At 43.1% G+C, this 23,367-nt stretch overlaps 1 protein-coding gene, 1 long non-coding RNA gene and 1 pseudogene across 4 annotated transcripts in view; 2 read left to right on the plus strand and 1 right to left on the minus strand.

Moving 5' to 3' along the window:
• GPR155 (G protein-coupled receptor 155) overlaps positions 1 to 303 on the minus strand; it is a 52,266-nt gene extending 51,963 nt beyond the window's left edge. Inside the window, exon 1 of one of the 3 annotated variants that reach the window (XM_003824238.5) lies at positions 53 to 303. The gene's annotated coding sequence lies outside the window, so the exon portion shown is untranslated. The remainder of the gene's footprint in view (positions 1 to 52) is intronic. The other 2 variants (XM_034954532.3, XM_034954533.3) reach the window with 2 other exon arrangements.
• On the plus strand, positions 301 to 5,987 carry LOC117979315 (uncharacterized). The gene is made up of 3 exons (XR_008624543.2): positions 301 to 819; positions 1,236 to 2,114; positions 2,208 to 5,987. It is a non-coding gene; the product is annotated as an uncharacterized LOC117979315 (long non-coding RNA).
• Positions 5,988 to 15,172: 9,185 nt separating this feature from the next.
• LOC100993517 (replication protein A 14 kDa subunit-like) lies at positions 15,173 to 15,571 on the plus strand (annotated as a pseudogene).
• Positions 15,572 to 23,367: the final 7,796 nt, after the last annotated feature.

Here is a 23,367-nt window from a genome sequence, read left to right on the forward strand (position 1 = left end):
CGCAAGGGAGAACCAGGACCCAGCAGGTCCGCGCTCCAGGGGCCCATCTCACCTGCTTCGTCTGCAACCTTGGAGTGGCGAGGAGAAGGGAGCTGGTGCTCGCAGGGTGCCAAGCAGGGAGAAGACCACCGTCATCTCCCGCCCCCAGCCCTCTTCGCCGAGCGCAGCCGGGTGCCAGCTGCAGCAGCTTAGGCACGTTCCGATAAAGTGAGGTGGGGTAAGCCGCTGCGGCCCTGTCAGCTCAGCCCCGAGCCGGCCGCGAGGCCCCGCCCCCGCCCCGCCTTCAGGCCCCGCTCCCTCCCAGTCCCGCCTTCAGACCCCGCCCCCAGCCCCGAACTTCCAGCAAGACGGGCCGCTTCCCGCCCTCGAGCCCCGCCCATTTCCACGAGCCTTGAGCCCAGAGTCCCCGTCCCGCCCTCAGGCCCCACCCACAGCCTCGGGCCTCCGAGCCACACGTTCCCCAACCCCGCCTTCAGTCCCCGCCCCCTCCTCCAGCCTCGGAGCCCCAGTGTACCCGGCCCCGCCCTGCCGGCTGGGAGCCGCCCTGCCGGCTGGGAGCCTCCCAGCCGCGATCCTCCGGGGCGGGACTTCCGGCCTCCCTGCTGCCACAAAATGGTAACCGCCGTGGGGGATGTCCAGTTTTTTTTTCCTCTTCCCAAGTACAGACGCAGAGCGGGCTTGTCTTTCCGCTTAACCTCAACCTCGTGTGATCTGCCAGTTTCGCTCCCGGTTAGCCCAGGACTTTTTATAGCATAGAATTTTAAAGCAAGGGCTTAGAATCAGACCTGGGTCAAAATCCTGCCTTCCACCTTCACCAAGGTAGTGTGACCTTGACGTTCCTACATAAGAGATTAAAATGTAAACCCTTAGCCCTGGGCTTGTTTTAGAATCTGGGCCCCGTCCATGACTGCTTCTATTCTATTGCGGTACGGGGGTGGGGTGGGGGTGGGGAACTACATGCATGTCCACTCAGTATACTGAAACTGGTTACATTGATGGAAAACTTCCAAAGCTTCTTGAAATAAAGGTATTGAAACTATCCTCACAGGGTTTATAAGAATTCTGGACAAAAATATAATTAAGCATTAATCAGGCTACACTTTGACCCACTTCCTTGTAACCCGAAAGTCGGGTAGAGCTAGATAGTACATTTGTATCCCCATTGTCCCTATAGATAGGCTTTCTGATGTTAAGAGTTGTAAGGCGTTTTAAGAATTGCTTAAGATGTTTTTCAGACCCCAAATTCCAGCGAAACAGCTGATGCCAGCCAGCTTGAAGACCCCTGCCACAGAAGAAGGGAATCAGCATGAGAATACAGCTTCATCTCCCTGTCCCATGACTTCGCCCTGTACTCTTCAGCCAATTAATGATCTCCACACTTGGGACCACTCCAAAACCCTTAAGAACCTGAGCCTCAAAGTCCTCCTGGAGACGAATTTGAGGTTTCCTACTATCTGTGTTTGGTGGCCCTATGATTAAACCTCTTTCTCTTCTGCAACCTGGTGTCCCAGTGTATTAACTTGCCATGGGCATCAGACAACAAACCTATATATAGTATCCCAAATATGGTGCTCCACTTTGAAACCTGAAGAAATCCTGCAATTGAGTTAGCCTTTTGAAATAAAAATTATTTCAAATTTAAAAATATTTATATATGTTCCCACTTAAGATATCCACAAACATTTGTATACAACCTTTTATCTTGCTTTGCATCTTAAACATTTCTGTATGGCAATTTCCGTGTCTTCCTATCATCTCGGCCATCTTAGTGCAAAGATACAAAATTGTGTGGCTTATTAAGAAAAATTACAGTAAGCTAAGAGTAGGTTAAAGGATCTGAAACTTAGCAGGAAAAAATGAGCAGAAATTAAAGCTATAAAAGGCATGGATCCTGCTCCAGTTCTCTTTGCTTCTCCTTTGTTCTCTTGTCTTCCTCACTTTTAACTGCCTTCTTTGTTTCCCTTGAACCTGACTACTTAAAAAAAAAATTGAATATCTAAATTATCTCAAGGCTAAAAGGATTTTTGTTTAGGAAGTATGAAGATTAATTCAATTAAATAAATACTTATTGAGCATTGACTATCAGGGGAATACTGGAAGACAGGCCTGCAGAGGTAAGTTACGGTCAACCTGTAGGAGGTTTCTTGGGTTAGTTTGAACCTTATCCTTTGGCCACAGTAAAACATGTAACTTTTCTTTCCCCACAGGAACATGTCAGAATGATCACACTATTTGTGGGTGTATAATCTGGAAGCTGTACCATGATTAGTTGAAAGAGAGACTGAAGGCAAGAAAAACAGTGTGGTGACTTGGAGAAGAACCAAGACATAAGGAAATGAAGACCTACTCTTGGGTGATGACAGTAAAAAGAATGGAATAGGCCTGAGAGACAGGAAAAGGGAGAACTGATGAGACTCAGTTACTGATAGGGCTAAAGAGGAGGAAGGACAGGGCGAGTTGGCTCACGCCTGTAATCCCAGCACTTTGGGAGGCAAGGCAGCACTTTTGAGCCCAGGAATTCAAGACCAGCCTGAGCAACATGACAAAACCCCATCTCTACAAAAAATACAAAAATTAGGCCGGGCGCGGTGGCCCAGGCCTGTAATCCCAGCACTTTGGGAGGCCGAACCGGGTGGATCACCTGAGGTCAGGAGTTCGAGACCAGCCTGGCCAACATGGTGAAACCCCATCTCTACTAAAAATACAAAAATTAGCCGGGCGTGGTGGTGTGCACCTGTAATCCCAGCTACTTGGGAGGCTGAGACAAGAGAATCGCTTGAACCCGGGAGGCAGAAGTTGCAGTGAGCTGAGATTGTGCCATTGCACTCCAGCCTGGTGACAGAGCAAAACTTGGTCTTTAAAAAAAAAAAAAAAATTAGTGGGGTGTGGTGGCACACACCTGTGGTTCCAGCAACCCAGGCAGCTGAGATGAGAAGATTGCTTGAGCCCAGGAGGCGAAGGCTGCAGTGAGCCGAGATCGCACCACTGCACTCCACCCAGAGCAACAGAGTGAGACCCTGTCTGAAAACGACCAAAAAAAAAAAGAGAGAGAAGGAAGGATTTAACAAGCTTATGTATTTCCTCATCCATTAAAATAAAGAAATTGAGCTAGAGAGCTTCTAGTATCCTGTCCAGCCATAAAATTTCGTTGTTTTCTATTATTCTGTTACCTGAAAATGAAAGGAAGAACTATTTCAGTGGGAGAAGCAGTTTCAAGGAGAAAATAATGAATGTGGTTTTAGACCTCAAATCTAAAACCTTGAGAAATTTTCTAGTTCAGTTTTCTCTCTTGAAGTTATCATCCTCTCCATCTGAGACTCTAGGAGATTAAGCAGTTGGTCTAAGAACACTCAACTAGTCCATGACAGAGAATGAGAATAAAAGCCCCCCCTGTCCTGTAAACAAACTTCTCATAAAGGCATCAGCACATGTATGTAGAGATTTCCGGTAGACTCCTAGGGAGAAAACAGAAAAGAGAAAGAGCAGAAATAAAGACATGGTTTGAGAAGACATCCGTACAGAATTGATGAAGTTTCTTGTGGAAACCTCATTGGTGAGGTTTCCTTCCACAGAGCAGCTTGTGGAAGGAAACTCTAAGAACAAAATGTATACAAAGATGAAAGACTTCATTAAAAAGTAACCCTCAGAGAAGTAGTTACCAATGAACGCCACGAGAAACTAATTTAATTCCACTGCCATATGTGCTAATCATTCTGTGAGATGCTGACTTATTCTATACTATTAACTGGAAAAAAATGAAGAAAAGCTAAAAGTAATGCAGAATAATGGAGGGAAAACTGTAAATTAATCATAACTTTCATTTACAAATAAGTGGGACCTATAAACTTCAAGCACACTGATATCCCGATTTCCCTCAAGTCCCGCTGATCAAAATTGACAGGAGAAACAAACCAAATGGTTTGATACAATGACAAAGGTCATGTAGGATATATGTTGAGGCAATATGATGTACATGTGTGTTCCTAGTGAATTTTATTTTTTCCAAAATGAAGTACTTCTAATGTTTCTTTCTATGAAACTAATAAATAACAATGATAACATATTCAGATAATACAGAAAGGAATGAAGAAAGTGAAAATCATACCTATGGATAACTTCTTTAATATTATACCATATATGTATCATTTTATGCAAATATAGATTAAGAAAAATAGGATTATACATATGATTTTCATACACATGATTTTAGTCACTTCTCATTTAATAATACCTTTTTAATCCATAAACAATTTATTCATATAGATAGATTTATATCATTTTTAATGCCTATTAAATACTCCCTAGCGAAATTTTGAGGATGATCTTCCTTGAAAAAGTGGAAACTGGGCCATCTATAAAGTCTAATCAAAGTTGAGTAAAGAATAGAAAAATAAAAGAGAGTGACTTAAAATGTGCTGTTTGAACATGTCTAGTACGATGCCAGATTTTGTTTAAAAACTTTTAGTTTCTTTAAAACTCCCCTTCCCCTTCCCAATAGCATCATTTTCTCTAGGGATTCATGTTTCCAGAGAAGTTGACTTCACTATCCCTTCAGAGGTGATGTAACCAATGTAGGCTGTCCAATCAGTATATTTCATCCCTTCGCACTTAATGATTAGTCAGGGTGGGCACTGATCCTAAAGTAGCTCAGTTGAATAATTTTCAGGGCTTTTGCAGAGAATGCTGATCTTCTCTTTCTTGCTAGACAAGAGGAAGATGCTGACAGCCATTTTAGAACCATAAGAGAAGCCAGTCTTAGAATGGTGCAGAGACCAAGGTAGCCACAGCAGAGAGAAGGAAATAAACAGGGACCTTGATGACATATTGAGTTGTGGGGTCAAGCCCCACCTGAAGCAGCCTCACCGCTTGGCCTGTGGATTCTTCATTGTTGTGTACCAATCAGTTTTCTTCATTGTTTAAACAAGTTTGAGTTGGGTTTTCTATTACTTAAAATCAAATGCATAGGAAAAATGCTAAAGGAAAATGCAACAGTAATTATCTCTGAGTGGTAAGAATACACATGATTAAAATTTTTTTTTTCTATGCAGAAAAGTTTCCCTTTTTCTTGATAAAATTAATATACAAAGTATGTATTTTGGCTATATGGAAATCTTCTAAAACAAATTTTAAAACGACGATCGTTTATTAAACCAGGAATATATATGAAATCCACCCATAAAATAGAACGATTTAAGAGCATGGATATGATGCAGCCTATGACCTTAGAGAAGACAAAGGCCTTGCTTTTGTTGATCTTTGTATTCTCAGCATTTAGAACAGTGCTTTCCCTGACATATGGCAGGCATTCTGTAAATGGTTTTTGAATGATTTAATAAAACATAATTGCCTATCAGCTATCTAGGAAGTTGGATTGTAACTATGGGAAGTATTTGATACAAGCAACTGTGACATAGATCTTTTACAGTAACTGGATTTCTTGTTTCCAGCTTTTCACTTGGCCAAGTTTTATAGCTTTATTTAAATATTCCCCCTGGCTAGACGTGGTGGCTCACACCTATAATCCCAGCACTTTGGAAGGCTGAGGTGGACAGATCATGTGAAGCCAGCCTGGCCAACAAGGTGAAACCCTGTCTCCACTAAAAATGCAAAAATTAGCTGGGTGTGATGGCGCGTGCCTGTAATCCCAGCTACTTGAGAGGCTGAGGCAGGCGAATTGCTTGAACCGGGAAGGCGAAGGTTGCAGTGAGCCAAGATCACGCCACTGCACTCCAGTCTGGGCGACAGAGCAAGACTTCATCTCAAATAAATAAATAAATAAATATTCCACCAAATTGTTGACTTCTTTTTGTGATTGTAAATGCTAGAATTAAATAATTATTTCTGATCTGTCAAGTTAAAACCCTGAGTATTATCTTTTAATATACATATATATGTTTATGTGTGCATAAATATACGATAGCTTTTTTTTCTTTCGATCTGCTACTGAAATATTCTCACAAAAGCAATAAAGTGGAACCTAAACATCTCACGTGGCTATTGATCTTGTTATTGACCCCAAGAAAGGCTCAAATGTGATTAAATGGGCAGAGGCTTTTGTCTAGGCCAGCACTTAAGAAGTTAAGCAGAGGCCGGGCGTGGTGGCTCACGCCTGTAATCCCAGCACTTTGGGAGGCCAAGGCAGACGGATCACTGAGGTCAGGAGTTCAAGACCAGCCTGGCCAACATGGTAAAACTCTGTCTCTACTAAAAATACAAAAATTAGCCAGGTGCAGTGGAACGCGCCTATAATCCCAGGTACTGGGGAGGCTGAGGCAGGAGAACTGCTTCAACTTGGGACACGGAGGTTGTGGTGAGCCCAGATCATGCCACTGTACTCCAGCTCGGGGGCCACAGAGCAAGACTCTGTCTAAAAAAAAAAAATGTTAAGCAGAAAAACAATGAAACCAGAATTAGCTTATGAAACTGAAAGTTAAATCGGTGACTTACATAAGATAGGCTGCAGAAATCATACAATAGAAGCATGGTAACTTTGGGGGCCCCACCAGTCTGTTTCAAGACTTAGCTTCTTGATACTTGTGGTTTTGTTTTGACCATTTTTTTTTTTGAAAGGAGTTAGAGACTAGGAACATGAAGATGAAAAACAAAAAAGTACACTTGTTCCTACTTCTGAATTGTTCATTTAAAAGTGGGCTCACTAACAAATTTATTTAATAGGCAGCCTTTAAAGAAATAATCTTTTAACTGTGCAGAGCACTTTCTAATTTGAATAATGCCTAAGTTGAAAAACTAAAACTAACCAACATTGTAAAACACAAGCAGGAAGTGGAGAAATCTCAGATTTTAACCTTGACTTTAGATTAAGAATGTTTTTAGCTGATTCTAGTTAAAACATTTTCGAGTAAATAGCTAGCTCAAAAAAAGGCTATCACATCCTCAGCACAACAGTGAAGCACATACCTCAGGTGCATTCTTCTAGTAGAGGAAATTTTTCGGGGGTTCCAGTCTCCTTCCCTCCTTGAAGGGGCAGGTCCTCTATCTGTGTTGATTTCTGTAGTCTCTTCAGTATCAGAACAGTATTTGGTAGAATAGAAAGTAGAAACTTGATAAACTTTTGTTGCCCTACTAAATCTTACAATAGAGCTAAATAAGTTGGTGACATTTTTGTATTTAGAGAATCACTCAAAACAGAAGCACCTGTTCTTTTTTCTTTTTTTTTTTTTTTCCTCGAGACAGTCTCACTCTGTCGCTCAGCCTGGAGTGCAGTGGCACGATCACAGCTCACTGCAGCCTCAACGTCCCAGGCTCAAGTCATCCTCCCACCTCAGCCTCCCGAGTAGCTAGGACCACAGGATGCACCACCACACCCGGCTACTTTCTGTATTTGTTTTTGTAGAGATGGGGTTTTGTCATGTTGGCCAGGCTGGTATGAAACTCTTGGGCTCAAGTGATTCGCCCACTTCAGCCTCCCAAAGTGCTGGTATTATAGGCATGAGCCACCACGCCGGGTCCCTGCTCTTTCTTAGACTGCTTCTTTCCGCTATTAACAAAAGTAACTGATAGAGAAGAATTATCAAAACTCAAGTGTCTACGTGGCAGCAGAGGAACTAGACAATTTTTATAAATGACAGTGGCTGAAACAGAATAAATCATGGGGAATCATCATTGATATTACATAGACTAAATATGATAGTGTTCCATTAATTAATTCTACAAATATTTAAATGTTCTCAGAATTTCAAACATTATTTAGACTTTTCTTCACCTTAACTGTTATGTAAGCTTTCCCTAGACCTTCCCAAAAAGTTGAGACAGGAAAGGAAACTTAAGACTTCTGAAACACAAGAGCATTCACCAGGCCTACTCACTAAGAGGTCTGGACACTAGATTGGAGATTGTTACTCTTGGAGAACAACCTTGATAAAACTATGCTTCCTAGTGCAGTGTGAATTGGGGTCTCAGTCTCTATAGTCTATAGCTAATAGCATAATTAACTATATCAAGTCTGACCTATTATTAGTCCAAATGGCGTCACTCAAACCCTGTCCCATAGGTTTATTATACTCATATATTTTGGAGACAATAAGATGTTTATAGTAATGTTAAAACTTGAGGCCAGGCACAGTGGCTTATACCTGTAATGCCAGCACTTTGGGAGGCCAAGGCAGGAGGATTGCTTGAGCCCAGGAATTCAAGACCAGCCTGGGCAACAAAGTGAGCCCCCATCTCCACAAAAAATAAAATAATTAGCCGGGTGTGGGAGTGTATGCCTGTGTAGTCCCAGCTAATCGAGAGCCTGAGACAGGAGGATTGCTTGAGCCCAGGAGTTTGAGGATGCAGTGAGCTCTAATCGCATCACTGCACTCCAGCCTGAGTGACAGAGTGAGACCTTCCCTCTAAAAAAAAAAAAAAAAAAAAGACAAAATTCCTAGAGGATTCTTAAAAATTTCCTTTCATATATTGTCTCAGTGGCTGGTCAAGGATTTGTTGTTGTTGTTTTAACCCAATAGTCTTTGTCAAACCAAGAACTGGTATTGAAAATTTCAGCCCAACATTTGCCATGGTGAATAAATCATTTATCTTACAGGAAAAAGAAGATCAAATCTGAGCGCAATTGAAGCAGTTTTTAGAAATCTTCAAACCACAAGCAGACATCCCAGTGAAATTCAGAAGTCCTTGTCTGAATCTCTCTTCATAACCACTTTAGTCTCACCCATCCAGCCATGAGTGTCAAAAATTAGAGTCTGTAGGTAATGTTTGTCCAAAACCAGTTTGTCCAGATTTCCGCTGTTAACTTCTGAAGGTGGTAAGCAGGGAAGGAGCATGAGCTCTGTTACAGAGAACTTAGCCTGTGTGAAGGTTAGAGAGGAAAAAGCCTTCGTGGGATTAGCTAGACATTCCAAACAGTGTAGAACATCAGTAAGAGTAATAGCAAATGAACTGAAGAAGAGGCAGTGGTCTCCTCAGCTCTCAGAAAGGGAAATAACAGAAGGTTTGTATCAGTCCCATCGAGGCTGGCGACCAATGGGAAGCTGTTGCTAAGGAGATGGCTGGTGCAAGGATTACTACAGGCAGGATGAAGGGAGGAGGGTATGGGTTTATGCATTTGCTCCCATTCCTTGTTTCCTGTTTTAGGCTTGATGTGCTTCCAGGCTCTCGATCATTCTTTCTCTTTCTCAGCATTTTCTCACCTTCTCAAGTCTTCTCATTTCATTGTTATTACATGCTAGGGACTTGGTGCTACCAGGCTACCTGCTTGCTCCATACATTATTTGTTCAACATTATTTGCATATATGGGTTACTGATCAAGAACCTAAGAAGGTCAAGTGAGCAAACAGATGGAAGAATAAGGGGGCGGGGACAGTCATAAGGATTGAGGGCTATTACAGAGCATTCTACCAAAACCTTAATCACAGTCAAGAATCCAAAAGTTCTGTCAGAGTAGTTCTCAACTGGGGCTTCACACCAGAATCACAGGGGGAATATAATTTTTAAAAACATGGATGCCAGGGCCCAGCCAGGCTTTACTCAATCAATGCCACAGGAATCAGGTCCAAGGCCTGTATTTTTTCCGCCGGATTCTGCAGATTATTCTATTGCAAATTCCTAGTTAAGAGCTTCTGATTTAGGGAATAAACTAGAAATTTAGGGAATAAACTAGAAATTATGTCTTTTTTTTTTCTTTTAAGAGACGAGGTCTTGCTTTGTCACCCAGGCTGGAGTGCAGTAGTGTGATCATAGCTCACTGCAGTTCCAAATTCCTGGGCTCAAGTAGTCCTCTTGCCTCAGCCTCGGAGTAGCTAGGTGTGCGCCACCACACCCAGCTAATTTTTTTTTTTGTAGAGACAGCGTCTGGCTATGGTGACCAGACCGGTCTTAAACTCCTGACTTCAAGCAGTCCTCTTGCCTTGGCCTCCCAAAGTGTTGGGATTATAGGTGTAACCCACCATGGCCAGCCTGTAAGTCTGTCTTAAGAGTAAGTAGGAATATTTATCTTAGAGAAGGGCGAAAAAATTTTTCTATGGTCTCAGTGCTCATTGGGAGAAATATGTTTTCATCATTAAAAAAGGGCACATTGAGTCTGGCATTTTCCATTAGAAATCCATTTCAGTAACTGTTTTCCTATGACATTGTTCCTCATGTGAAACCCATTTCTTTTGATTTGCTCTTTGTGAAGAAAAACAAAACAAAACAGTTGGCTGTCTTCATTCCTTGTACATATACACCATGTCTTCACTATGATGTCATTTCCAAACCCCAGTTAGAAAGTTCACATTATAGGTAAAACTAGGTGAGGTAATTTTCTGACACATTCAATAACTAAGCCAATACATTGAATGTGTTGTCGATTATGTAGTAAAACCCCAGTGTAGTCTTTTCACCATCTCTTAAAGCTTTGGTTTTTGAGAAACAATTATAATTCCTCTTATCTTTCCTCAGAGATGTTATTTTCTAAAATTTGGCTTTTTAATAATCTTTTCCTTTATAGTTTGTGCATTTGGTATCTTTTAAAGAAATCCTTCCTTGCATCAAGGTCATAATGATATTTACCTACATTTTCTTCTAAAAGCTAAATGTTTTGTAAAATTGTTTTTCTTTGTATCATTTTTCAATTCTCATCTGTTATTAGAGCCCCACTCTAGATCCAGAATGTAGAAAGTTTCTGTCCCACAGAGAATAATACTTCTGCAGCTCCTGCTAGAGTCTGGATCAAAAAACTCTCAATGTAGAATAAAGTGAAATAGGAGTGTTCAAAGAGATTTTAAAATTTATAAAATGTGGTAAAAGAAGATAGCAGATGGCTGGGTGTGGTGGCTTGCACCTGTAATCCTAGCACTTTGGAGGCCAAGGTGGGAGGATTGCTTGAGCCCAGGAGTTTGAGACCAGCCTTGGCAACACACTGAGACCCTGTCTCTATTTATTTAAAAAAAAAAAAAAAAAAAAAAAAAGGCCAGGTGCGGTGGCTCACACCTGCAACTCACTTTGGAATGCCAAGGCAGGTGGATTACTTGAGGTCAGGAGTTCCAGACCAGCCTGGCCAACATGGTGAAACCCTGTCTCTACTAAAAATACAAAAATTAGCCGGGCATGGTAGCACATGCCTGTAATCCCAGCTACTCGGGAGGCTGAGACAGAAGAATCACTTGAACCCGGAAGGTGGAGGTTGCAGTGAGCCAAGACCATGCCACTGCACTCCAGCCTGGGTGACAGAGCGAGACTCTGTCTCAAAAAAAGAAAAGGTAGCAGAGCAGTAAGAGCAGTATCAGCTAATGGAAATATAAATTATCTTAAAGCCAGCCCTCCAGAGATACTGAAGAGATGAGGCCTTAAACCTTGAGAAGAGTGAGCAAATGCAGTATGTGTGGTCTAATGGCCAGTAGCCATGTTGTGGATAAACTTATCACATGTTTGTCAAATGTCTAGCACAGATATGCTTATCATATATTTGTCAAATGTCTAGTAGGACCTTGAAGATGCCCTTGAAGAAAAGTCACTTCACAGTCTTATGTCATGTCTAATAAGTAGCCAACCACTCAGAGTGAGGTGAGGTGTTTCATGCCTGTAATCCCAGTAACTCAAGAGGCTAAGGCGGGAGGATCATTTGAGGCCAGGCGTTCAGGATCAGCATGGGAGACAGAGTGAAGCCTTGTCTCCAAAAAACAAAAATCAAAAAACAAAGTCATCTCAAAGACAGAACTCTTTGGTGGTACACTCCTGTAGTCCTAGCTACTCAGAAGGCTGAGGTGGGAGGATCACTTGAGCCCAGCAGTTTGAGGCTGCAGCGAGCTATGATTGCACCACTGCACTCCAGTCTGGGTGACAGAGTGATGGTCTGTCTCCAAAAAAAATTAAATTAAAAAAATTAAAAATAATATAAGAAAGAAATCCTTGGATACAGTTCCTAGATGTGCCACACAGCTGAACCCTGCTATGGCTCCAGCCTCCCATGTCCACCTGCTCCCTCAGGTCCTTGGCTCAACTTTGGAACTGGTTGTTGCACTTTGGGCTCCAGCCCTTGTGCCACTCTGTGAACATCTATCACCTCCTGTCTTCTGCCTGCCCCAGTGGTGCTGCTCTATTATTGACTTGGCTCACTTGTACACTCAGAATCAGAGGGACTTCGTGATCCCTAATATCACCTCAAGCTGATACGAGTAAGCTTCTAGCCTTACCTGACCCGCTGTTACCTGGTGGAGACTATTGCTTGTACTGGTAAAGCCAAACCATTATGAGAGCTCCACATACTCAAATGGTCTTGATGACAGTCCTCTAGCAAAGGAGGCATTTCCATAGATACGAAATCATCTGTTTTCAAAGGCGTGACCTGTGTTAGGCTACCCTGGGCTGAGTAGGCCCATCCTTTGTAGGAAGACCTATTTTCCCACCAAGTGACTCTGATAGTTTGGTGGGTTCGAGGGATGATTCCCCTCTTCACCAGCAGCCGACTTCCTGCTGTCCACTATAAGAAGTGTTACTTCTGGCTGGGTGCGGTGGCTCATGCCTGTAATACTAGCTCTTTGGGAGGCCGAGGCGGGTGGATCACCTGACTTCAAGAGTTTGGGACCAGTCTGGCCTACGTGGTGAAACCACGCCTCTACTAAAAATACAAAAATTAGCTGGGCGTGGTAGCACCTGCCTGTAATCCCAGCTACTGGGGAGGCTGAGGCAGGAGAATCGCCTGAACCCAGGGGGCGGAGGTTGCAGTGAGCCAAGATCGTACCACTATACTCCAGCGTGGGCAACAGAGCGAGACTCCATCTCAAAAAAAAAAAAAAAAAAGAAATGTTACTTCTGTCACTGCAACCCTGCCCAGGACTGCCTGGGCCTCTGGACGTGGGAGTGAACTGACAGTGCTGGCTCAGCTGCCTCGGCTGGCAGGGCAGATGGCCCTTTCCTTCCTCACTATTTTGTGTACTTTCCCCCAAAGTTTACCTCCTCAATAAAAAGGCACTGCCTGACACGCTTTCCTTTCTGCCACTTCCAAATTCTCTCTGCCCTGGAATAGCCAAGGAATCTCACACAGTCAGACTCTGACATCTTGGATCCCCTAAAATCATTGCCTGTGGGCTCTCCTTTGTGCCATGCTGTGAACTCCCCAGTGGTTAGCATTCTACATGGAAGCAAAATTTGTGCCTGGAGAAATCTCGGGCCATAGGTCTGACCTGTCACCAGGGTCCCTGTAGCAGCATAGGGCCCTGGCCACCATAACAGCCACTGAAACTTTGCTTCAAGAATTATAGGTGTAGAGGACTCTCCTCCTGCTTCCTTAAGTCCCAGTGGACTACTAGCACTCCTGGTGTTTCTTCTCTGAAGGTAAACCTTGTAAACCAACAAGTATCTCAGAGACGTCTCCATCAGTTTAGAGGCTTATTTTGCAAATATTAAGGACCATGGTCTGTGACACAGCCTCGGGAGGTCCTGAGAACATGTGCCCAAGGTGGTTTGGTTACCGCTCAGTTTTATGCATTTTAGGGAGACAGAAGTTACAAGTTAAAAACATAAATCAATACATGGAAGGTATATATTTGTTTGGCCTGGAAAGGCAGAACATCTTGAATGAGGTGGCTTCCAGGTTATAGGTGGATTCAAAGATTTCCTGACTGGCAATTCGTTGAGAAGTTAAGCTTCACCCCTTAAGAGTTTGAAGTCAGCATAAAGAAATTCTTGAGTTAAGATAAGAGGAGTTGTGGAAGCCAAGGTTCTGGTCAGGTAGATGAAGCCTCCAGGTAGCAGGCTTCAGAGAGAATAGATGGTAAATGTCTCTTATTGGACCTTAAAGGCATCAATCTTTCTGGAAAAGACCTAGTTATGGAAGGAGATTCTCTACAGAAGACACATTTCCCACAAGAGACAGCTTTGCAGGGCCATTACAAAATTTGTCAAAGAAATACATTTTGGGGTGAAATACTTTGCTTTCCTTCAGGGCCTGTGATCTGCCATGGGATGCTATACCAGAGTCCAGTTGGAATTTGGTATCTTACTGCTACAGTCTGTTGTCAGTCTTTTGAGTTAGTGCTGGTCAGTTGTGCCTAAACTCAAAAGGCAGGAGGGTAAAAGAAGGTGTATCCAGCTTTGCCATTCCCATCATGGCGTGAAGTAGTTTTTCAGGTTTCTTTTGGATCCTGTTGGCCAACAGAAGGGTCTATTTAGCCAACTGGGGTGCTTAGAATTTTATTTTTGGTTTCCATTCTCCCCTTTCTGGCCAAGATTTGCCAGAAGCACCATCAATGGCCAAACTTTTATTTTGTTGCGTATTGTTGCCGCTGTGGTGTGGCCACCTGACCTGCACCCATCCTGTCCCTTGCTGGGACCTCCATAGCCAAGACACTTAGATCTAAAAGACTCATAGTCAATTCAAGCATTCTAGGCCAGGCAGGAATGGAGGTGGGCAGGCGTTCATCAAACCTTTAAAATCTTCTAAGTAATATAAGAGTCAAAAAGCCAAAAGGCAAGTTTACAGAACTGATTTATCTATAAATTTTATGCATTGAGCTACTGCAGTCTTGGTTTTAGTTACAGACTTGTAGCAATTAGCTATACAGAACATAAGCATTTTGTTAAAACCATTTAAACTAGAGAGTTTAGAGACTTTGTTGTATTGCAACACTTTTTGCAGTCTTTTTAGTAATTTGTTCTAAGATGGCTAATAAAAAATAATAAGATCTCCCCAGGCACAAAAACTATACATAATTATATCTGTCTATCTTCATAAATCTCATAACTGGGAGCACTATACCCAGGAAGTTTTGTCACTTGATATCCTCTCTGCAATTTTCTTTTAACTCTACAGGAAGTAGGAAATTCTTTATGGTTGGGGTAGATGGAAAGGGGCCACAGAATGACCCAGGAGGAAAAGTCTCTCATTTTGTCAGCTGTTTAGGCATCTGCATACCCACCCTTGATGTGGAGGGTCTGAACTAATTCTGTCCCTCATAATCCATACTTACAATCCCACATGCCCACTGCTTCCGCAGTAATCCCTGCCTAGAGGGAAGGTGCTTATATTTCCCCTAGAGGTAAGTTTTAGCAGTGGGACATTAGCAATGAAAGTAGATTCAGCCCAGTGGGATTCTAAATAAGTTTTAAATTTTGGAGCTTTCAGGTACAGAGAGAAAGGTAGTATTTGTTGCTTTACCCAATTTTGTAAGCTATAAATAGCTCAAAAAGAAAAAGGGGTTTTTCGTGGTTTTCCCGTCCACTGCAGTGTTGGACCATAATCATGGTGGACATGATGGAGTTGCCCAGGTTGCGCATCAACGCTGGCACGCTAGCTCAGTTCATCGATAAGCCTGTCTGCTTCATAGGGAGGCTGGAAAAGATTCATCCCACTGGAAAAATGTTTGTTCTTTCAGATGGAGAAGGAAAAAATGGAACCATCAAACTGATGGAACCCCTTGATGAAGAAATCTCTGGAATTATGGAAGTGGTTGGAAGAGTAACTGCTAAGGCCACCATCATGTGTAAACTTATGTCCAGTTTAAAGAAGGTAACCATCCTTTTGATCTTGGACTTTACAATGAAGCTGTGAAAATTATCCATGAGTTTCCTCAGTTTTATCCTTTAGGGATTGTGCATCATGATCTTGATGGATTTTCATATGATTGCAAATGAGCTATATTAAAGACTATTAAAGGAAGCCCCTCTTGTTTGAGGGAGAGATTTCTGTGCTTTCTCATATTTAATTTGCTCTTTTTAAGGTATTCCAACCTAGAGTTTTTGATGGAACTGATATATTGACAGTTCTCACCTAAGTCCTTTTATAAAGAATTGCTACTCCAATTTATGGTCAGATTATATGCAAGAACAAAGCAGTTGTCTGAGTTTAGGTTTCTATTTTATTAATAAAAACTAAAATGGTAAAAAGAAAAGAAAAGAAAAGAAAAAGCGGTTTTTGTTTGTCTGTTTTTTCAACTGTGGAAAACAAAACAAAAGGACATAAGCCCTGCCTGGCTCTGACAATGACAGGAAAGGGAAACTGACAAACAACAAGTAAACATTTAAATTATCTAGTATTAAGGCACAGAACAATGATTTTAATTTGGATAGAGGACTGTTGCCAGGCTGGAGTGCAGTGGTGCAATCTCGGCTCACTGCAATCTCTGCCTCCCGGATTCAAGTGATTCTCCTGTCTCAGCCACCTGAGTAGCTGGGATTACAGGCGTGTGCCACCACACCTGGTTAATTTTTGTATTTTTAGTAGAGATGGCATTTCACATGTTGGCCGGGATGGTCTTGATCTTCTGACCTCATGATCCGCCCACCTTGGCCTCCCAAACTGTTGGGATTACAGGCGTGAGCCACCGCACCCAGCCGAGGAAAAATTATTAAATCAGTATTTATGCTTTTGAATATAGGTCTTGTCCAGTGTGATTTAAAAAAATTTTTTAGCTGAATTAAATTTAAGAGTTTAATTGAGCAATGAATGATTCACGAATCAGGCAACCTCATGAGCCAGAATAGGCTCTGAGACTGCAGCACAGCCACGTGGTGGAAGAAGATTTATGGACAGAAAAAGTAAGGTGATGCACAGAAAATACAAGTGAGGTAGAGAAAAAGCTGGATTGGTTACAGGTTGGCATTTGCCTTATTTGAACAGTTGGCCTAATTTGAACAGTTGAACAGTTGGTTACATCTGATTGCCCAAAAGTCGGTGATTGGCACAAGTGTAGGCTACAGTCTGTTTATACCTCCATTTGTTCACAATATACAGAGAAACCTTTAGGCCAAACTTAAAATATGTAAGGAGGCAGCTTTAGGCTAAACTTGATTTAACAAGTGTAACATGAAAGTGGTTTATTTTGGCTGTTACCATCTCTCAGTTCTGAGGATGAGGTTTTGGTTAACTTAAGTTTGCTGCCAGATAACAGTATTGACATTTAAGATTTACTAGGAGTCAGTGTTCCTTTGAGATGACATAGGAGTACCTAGGAGTCACACCCCTTCAACTTAACAGCACAAGAGCTAGTTAACATATTTGATAAAGACCCTATTTAATGGGAATGGAGGGAATCTCTCAACTGATGTCTAATCATCAGGCTGGAGGTGATGATACTAAAGTTTATCTTAATTGGAAGCTATAGAAAGATTCTATAACCTTGGGGTGATTTTTATAGTTCTGATAAGGCCCCAGCAATAAATCTAAGTCAGAGGCTTAAGTTAAGATTTGATTTTTGAGACTGTCAAAAAATGTGAAAAGAATCAAAACATTTTATTGAAACACAATCACGGGTCATTATAAAATAATAGTTATTCACTTAACCAGAGTGATAATAAAAAGACTTTATTTTTATTGTTATTATTTTTGAGACAGTCTTACTCTGTTGCCCAGGCTGGAGTGCAGTGACCTAATCTTGGCTCACTGCAACCTCTGCCTCCCTGGTTCAAGGGATCCTCCTGCCTCAGCCTCCTGAGTAGGTGGGTTTACAGGTTCACGCCACCACGCCCAGCTTATTTTTGTGTTTTTAGTAGAGATGGGGTTTCACTATGTTTCCCAGGCTGGTCTCAAACTCCTGGCCCCAAGTGATCCACACACCTTGGCCTACCAGAGTGCTGGGATTACAGGCGTGAGCCACCGAGCTGGCCAAAAGACTTTAAAAGCTGTATAGGAAGTTATATGGATGTAAAAACCTTAACTCTTTTAAAGTTTAGTTTTTAAGAGTAATTTTAGGATGGGTGCGGTGGCTCATGCCTATAATCCCAGCACGTTGGGAGGCCGAGATGGGTGGATCATGAAGTCAGGAGATTGAGACCATCCTGGCTAACACAGTGAAACCCTGCCTCTACTAAAAATACAACAACAACAAAAAATTAGCCGGGCTTGGGGGCAGTCACCTGTAGTCCCAGCCACTCGGGAGGCTGAGGCAGGAGAAAGGCGTGAACCCGGGAGGTGGAGGTTGCAGTGAGCTGAGATCACGCCACTGCCCTCCAGCCTGGGTGACAGAGCGAGACTCTGTCTCAAGAAAAATAAAATAAAATAAATAAAAAATAAGTAATTTTTAAAAACCTAATAAAAACAACATAGAAATTATCTTAAAATTTTTGTTTCTTAGGCTAGTTGCCAAAAAGGAGGAAAAAAAAACTCTTCTACAGTGATTGTTTTTCATTATGGGAAGCCCATTTGGATAACCTGAATGTCAGACTTGCTGAAAAGATAAATTAATCAGACACACAGAAAGAGTGTGTCCCAGGTTGAGTGACCACTATATTACAGAGGCCTTGAGGGGGGAAATATGTGACTCTAAGCTACAGCATGGGAAGTTGGTTATGTTAACCACTTTAGACGTATCTTGGGCTTCAGAAAACAATACCCCAAAATGATAACTGTGAACCCAGAAAATCTGAGACAGGCTCAGTTAATTTAGAAAGTTTATTTTGCCAAGGTTGAGGACCTGCCCATGACGCAGCCTCAGGAAGTCCTGACGACATGTGCCCAAGGTGGTCGGGGCACAGCTTGTTTTTATACATTTTAGGGAGACATGAGACATCAATCAATGTAAGTAAGAAGTAGGAAGTTGCCTGGAAAGGCAACTTGAAGCAAAGGCAGGAGGACTGGAAGTCCGGAGGGAGCTTCCAGGTCACAGATAGTTGAGACACAAATGGTTGCATTCTTCTGAGTTTCTGACTGGCCTTTCCAAAAGAGGCAGTCAGATATGCATCTATGTCAGTGAGCAGAGGGATGACTTTGAATAGAATGGGAGGCAGGTTTTGCCCTAAGCAGTTTCCAGCTTGAGTTTGCCTTAGAGATTGTGGGCGGCCATGGTATCTTCCTTTCACATAACCAAAGGAGCAGCCTCAGAAGTAAAAGTTTCTCTTTGGCCTTCTCTTGCCCTCTTGTTTCTCAGTCCCATTTCCCCTTTAGACTGGCTATAGAAACTAGAATCTTTCTTCCCCAAGGTGGGCCCCAGAAACCAGAGCCCATTTTCATCAAAGCCAGCCATAACACTTAAAAATATTCCTCTAATTTTTTCTCCACTTTTCTGTGTAAAAACTGGCCATGAAGAAATTCTCTGAACTTCCTTGTTGGACAATAGGTTATAAGACCCCTACACCCAGAAGGATGGAAATGCATACTCAGGGAGGTGAAGAAGAATCTAGGCAGACAGGCCTTGCTCCTTTCCCCACACAGTCTACTAGCGTTCAATTGTGTCTGTAGTTTTTTACATGGCTGTTCATACTTTGTTGAACCTAAGCATAAAAATGAACAATTTTCCCTGTATCTTGGGTCTTTACTCTGAAGATTCTCACATATATATGCCGAACAAATCTATATGCTTTCTCTTCAACCAATCTGTCTTTTGTGAGTTGATTTTTTTCAGCAAACCTTTGGGGGGCCCTTGGCCCCTAAATATGTTAGAAAAAGCCAAGAGTACAGAATTAAGTTATACTGGAGGAAAATATGGCCTTCTTTTTTTAATTATTATTTTTTAATTTTTAATTTTTTTGAGACAGGATCTTGCTCCATCACCCAGACTGGAGTGCAGTGGCGCAATCTTGGCTCACTGCATTCTTGACCTCATGGGCTCAAGCAATTCTCCCACCTCAGCCTCTTGAGTAGCTGGGACTACAGGCGTGTGTCACCATGCCTGGCTAATTTTTTAAAAAAAAATTTTCTGTAGAGATACAGTGTTACTATGTTGCCCTTGCTGGCCTTGAACTCCTGGGCTAAAGCATTTCTCCTGCCTTGGCCTCCCAAAATGGCTGGGATTACAGATGTGAACCACTATGCCCAAAATATTGCCTTCTTTAAAAACTTTCAAGATAAAACATTTTACATCAGGCCATAAAAACAGATTTAGAACTGGAGGAAAAAGAAAAAAAAAAAAGTCACAGAAGCCAACAAAATTTGAAGGAGAGCATTATCATCCTAGGCCTTTCCAAAGGGATAAAAAGCTGAAAGCAGCAGAGTATGGCAGAAGTTGAACTTCTGAGATATCAATCTGAGAAATTTTAAAAAGAAGCAGATTAGGGAAGTGGAGCAAGATGGTCAAATAGAAGCATCCAACGATTATCCCTCTCACAATCCCCTGCAGGAACAACAAATTGAACAACTATCCACATAAGAACACCTTCATAAGAACCAAACATCAGGTGAGTAATTATAGTGCCTGGTTTTAACACCATATTAAAGAAGGAAGCACTGAAGAGGGTAGGAGAAACAGCCTTGAATCACCTACATCACCCTTACTTCATCTCCTGGCACTGCATAGAGAGACCCTGTGCATCTGGAAGAGAGAAAGCACAGCGAGTGTCGGGGGCTTTGCATTGGAATCCAGTGCTGCCCTGTCATAGTGGAAAGCAACATGGGGCAAAACTCAGCTGGCACCCACAAAGGGAGCATTCAGACTAGCCCTAGCCAGAGGCAAATCATCCATCCTAGTGGTGGGAACCTGAGTTCTGGCAAGCCCTGCCATTACGAGCTAAAATGCTCTGGGGTCCTAAATAAACATGAAAGGCAGTTTAGGTCACAGGACCTCAATTCCCAGGCAAGGCCTGGGCTGTGCTGGCTTCAGGTCTGACCTAGCACTGTCCCATTAGTGGTGACCACAGGGGTGCTTGTGCCCACCCTCCCCCAGCTCTAAGCAGTCAGCTGAGAGAGAGAGACTTCATTTGTTTGGGGGAAAGTAGGGGAAGAGAGGAAGAGTCTCTGCCTACTAATCCAGGGAACTATCCTGGATCTTACCCAGGTGTTGTGCTGGGCTCAGAGCCAGGAGACTTAGGAGACACACAACCCAGTGAGATACCAGCTGGGGCAGCGAAGGGAGTGTTTGCATCACCACTCCCCCAGCCCCAGGCAGTGCAGCTCACAGCTCCAACAGAGACTCCTTCCCATTGCTTGAGGAGAAAAGAGGGGAGAGTAGAGAGGACTTTGTCTTATAACTTGGATACCAGCTCAGCCACAGTAGAATAGGGCAACAGGCAGAGTCCTGAAGCCTGCATTCCAGTCTCTAGCTCCCAGACAACATTTCTAAACACACCCTGGGCCAGAAGGAACCTACTGCCTAGAAAGGAAGGATCCAGTCCTGGCAGGATTCATCACCTGCTGACTACAGAGTCCCTGGACCCTGAATAAGCAGCAGCAGTAGCTAGGTAGTACTCTCTGCAGGCCTTGGGTGAGACTCAGAGCTGTGCTGGCTTCAGGTGTGACCCAGCACATTCCCAGCTATGGTGGCTATGGAGAGAGATCCTTTCTGCTTGAGGAAAGGAGAGGGAAGAGTAAAGAGGATTTTGTCTTATAGCATGAGTACCAGCTCAGCCACAGTTGGGTAGAGCACCAAGTGGACTCCTGCGGTCGCTGATTCTAGGCCTTGGCTCTTGGACAGCATTTCTGGACCTGCCCTAGGCCAAAGGGACCACACTGTCCTGAAAGGAGAGACAAAGGACTGGCAGAATTCACCACAAGCTGACTGAAGAGCCCTTGGGCCTTGAGTGAACATGGTGGTAGCCTGGCAGTGCTTGCCATGAGCCTGGGAGTGAGTGGGCTATGGTGGCCATGGTGAGAGACTCCTCCTCTTGAAGTAAGGGGAGGGAGATGTGGAAAGGACTTTGTCCTGTGGCTTGGGTGCCAGCTCAGCCACAGTAGAGTAGAGCACAAGGTAGATTTCTAAGGTTCCCAACTCCAGACCCTGGCTCCCAGACAGCATCTCTGGACCCACCGGGAACAAGGGGAACTCACTGCCCTGGAGGGAAGAACACAAGCCTAGTTGGCTTTGCCACCTGATGATTGTAGGGCCCTTGGTGCTTGAGTAAACACAGGCAGTAGCCAGGCAGTGGTCACTGCAGGCCTTGGGTGAGACCTAGGGCTGTGCTGGCTTCAGGTCTGACCCAGCACTGTCCCAGTGGTGGTGACCACAGGAGTGCTTGTGTCAACCCTCCCCCAGCTCTAAGCAGTCAGCTGAGAGAGAGAGAGAGACTTCATTTGTTTGGGGGAAAGTAAGGGAAGAGAGGAAGAGTCTCTGCCTACTAATCCAGGGAACTCTCCTGGATCTTACCCAAGACTACCAAGGCGGTACCTCTATGAGTTTGCAAGAGCCACAGCATTGCTGGGCTTTAAGTGCCTGCTAAAGCAGATATGGCTGCAGTGACCAAAGACTTAGATCACAACATTCAAGTCCCTTTGAATACCTGGAAAGCCCTCCTAAGAAGGATGGGTACACACAAGCCCAGACTGCCAAGACTATAATAAATACCTAACTCTTCAATGCCCAGACACTGACAAACATCCACAAGCATCAAGACCGTACAGGAAAACATGACCAAACGAAGTAAGCAAGTCACCAGAGACAAATCCCAGAGAGACAGAGATATGTGACCTTTCAGACAAAGAATTCGAAATAGCTGTTTTGGTGACATTTAACAAAATCCAAGATAACATAGAGAAGGAATTTAGAATCCTATCAGATAAATGTAACAAACAGATTGAAATAATTAAAAAAGAGTCAGACTGGATGCAGTGGCTCATGTCTGTAATCCCAGAACTCTGGGAGGCTGAGGTGGGTAGATCACATGAGCCCAGGAGTTCAAGACCAGCCTGGGCAACATGGCAAAATCCTGCCTCTATAAAAAATACAAAAATTAGCCAGATGTGGTGGTGCACACCTGTAGTCCTAGTTACTTGGGAGGCTGAGACAGGAGGATCTATTGAGCCCAGGAGGTCAAGGCTGCAGTGAGCTGTGATCATGTCATTGCATTCTAGCCTGGGCAACAGAATGAGACCCTATCTTAAAAAAAAAATCAAGCAGAAATCCTGGAGCTGAAAAATGCAATTGACATACTGAAGAATTCATCACAATCTCTCTCTCTCTCTTTTTTTTTTTTGAGTGCAGTGGCATGATCCCAATCGGCTCACTGCAACCTCTGCCTCCCAGGTTCAAGTGATTCTCCTCCCTCAGCCTCCTGAGTATCTGGGATTAGAGGCGAGCACCACCACGCCCAGCTAATTTTGTATTTTTAGTAGAGACAGGATTTCACCATGTTGGCCAGGCTGGTCTCAAACTCCTGACCTCAGGTGATCTGTCCACCTTGGCATCCCAAAGTGCTGGGATTACAAGCGTGAGCCACCACACCTGGCCAACATCACAATCTCTTAACAGCAGAATTGATCAAGCAGAAGAAAGAATTAGTGAGCTTGAAGACAGGCTATTTGAAAATACACAGTTTGAGGAGACAAAAGAAAAATGAATAAAATAGAATGAAGCATACCTACAAGATTTAGAAAATAGCCTCAAAAGGGCAAATCTAAACTACTGGCCTTAAAGAGGAGGTAAAAAGAGAGATTAGGGTAGAAGTTTATTCAAAGGGATAATAAGAGAGCTTCCCAAACTTAGAGAAAGATATCAATATTCAAATACAAGAAGGTTATAGAGCACCAAGCAGATTTAACCCAAACAAAATTGCCTCAAGGCAATTAC

The sequence above is a fragment of the Pan paniscus genome, chromosome 13 (assembly GCF_029289425.2).
Source record: "Pan paniscus chromosome 13, NHGRI_mPanPan1-v2.0_pri, whole genome shotgun sequence".
In the NCBI taxonomy this organism is placed as follows: domain Eukaryota; kingdom Metazoa; phylum Chordata; class Mammalia; order Primates; family Hominidae; genus Pan; species Pan paniscus.